General features: G+C 34.7%; 1 non-coding gene across 1 annotated transcript; it reads right to left on the bottom strand.

Moving 5' to 3' along the window:
* Positions 1–1,142: 1,142 nt before the first annotated feature.
* Positions 1,143–1,250, bottom strand: LOC127741335 (small nucleolar RNA R71). Its single transcript, XR_008002287.1, has one exon. It is a non-coding gene; the product is annotated as a small nucleolar RNA R71 (small nucleolar RNA).
* Between the last annotated feature and the right edge of the window lie 318 nt (positions 1,251–1,568).

The following is a 1,568-nucleotide window of genomic DNA, read 5'->3' as shown; positions in this document are numbered from 1 at the left end:
AAAATACCTGAAATCACAGAAAAACACACAAACTCATAGTAAAGTCCAGAAAAGTAAATTTTAACTAAAAACTAATAAAAACATACTAAGAACTCAACTAAAACTACCAAAAACATACTAAAAACAATGCCAAAAAGCGTACAAATTATCCGCTCATCAATGGCACAGGAGGGAAGATTCTATTTTTAATGCAAATTTTCTTCAAGTTTTCAAAGTTTTTCAAAATCAATTCTTTTTCAAATCAAATCTTTTCAATCAAATGTTTTCAAAATCAATTTCTTTCCTTTTTCAAAGATACTTGCTATCAATTAATGATTTGATTCAACATTTCAAGTATGTTGCCTTTTCTGTTGAGAAAGGTTTAATGTTTGAATCATATCTTTTCTTGTTAGCCAAGTCATTAATTTTTTTAAATTGTTTTTCAAATCATATCTTCTCAATCATATCTTTTTAATCACATCTTTTTCAAAACAGTTTTTAATCATATCTTTTTGATTTCTAATTTCAAAATCTTTTTCAAAAATTACTTGATTTCTTTCCCACTCTTGATTTTCGAAAATCAATTAAAGTTTTTCAAAATGTTTTTAAAATCTTTTTAATTTAGTTTTCGAAATTTCTTCCCCTCTTCTTACATCCTTCTATTTATGGAGTACCACTCCTCCTCAATGCACAATTCGAACTCTATCTGACTAAGTTCGAATTCTTCCACCTCTTCCTTCTAATTTTCTTTTCCTCTGACACCTCAAGGAATCTTTATACTGTGACATAAAGGATTCCATATTTTCTTGTTCTCTTCTCTTTCATATGAGCAGGAACAAAGACAAAGGCATTCTTGTTGAAGCTGACCCTGAACCCGAAAGGACCTTGAAGCGAAAGCTAAGAGAAGCTAAGGCACAACTCTCTGTAGAGGACCTAACAGAAATCTTCAAAGAAGAAGAAACCATGGCAGCCGAAAACAACAACAATGCCAACAATGCAAGGAAGGTGCTGGGTGACTTTACTGCACCTACTCCCGACTTCTATGGGAGAAGCATCTCTATCCCTGCCATTGGAGCAAACAACTTTGAGCTTAAGCCCTGAACTCTTGGGAAAAGCTAGTCAATGCCTTCTTGGCAAAGTTCTTTCCACCTCAAAAATTGAGTAAGCTTAGAGTGTAAATCCAAACCTTCAGACAGAAAGAAGGTGAATCCCTCTATGAAGCTTGGGAAAGATACAAACAATTAATCAGAAAATGTCCTTCTGACATGCTTTCTGAATGGAGCATCATAGGTATTTTCTTTGATGGTCTCTCTGAACTGTCCAAGATGTCTTTGGATAGCTCTGCTGGAGGATCTCTTCATCTGAAGAAGACGCCTATAGAAGCTCAAGAGCTCATTGAAATGGTTGCAAATAACCAATTCATGTATACCTCTGAAAGGAATCCTGTGAACAATGGGACAAGTCAGAAGAAAGGAGTTCTTGAGATTGATACTCTGAATGCCATACTGGCTCAGAATAAGATATTGACTCAGCAAGTCAATTTGATTTCTCAAAGTCTGTCTGGAATGCAAGCTGCACCAGGCAGTACT

This window comes from Arachis duranensis, chromosome 8 (genome assembly GCF_000817695.3).
Source record: "Arachis duranensis cultivar V14167 chromosome 8, aradu.V14167.gnm2.J7QH, whole genome shotgun sequence".
Lineage (NCBI taxonomy): Eukaryota > Viridiplantae > Streptophyta > Magnoliopsida > Fabales > Fabaceae > Arachis > Arachis duranensis.
The sequence above is the reverse complement of the archived record's forward strand: the minus strand, read 5'-3'. Positions and strand labels throughout refer to the sequence as shown.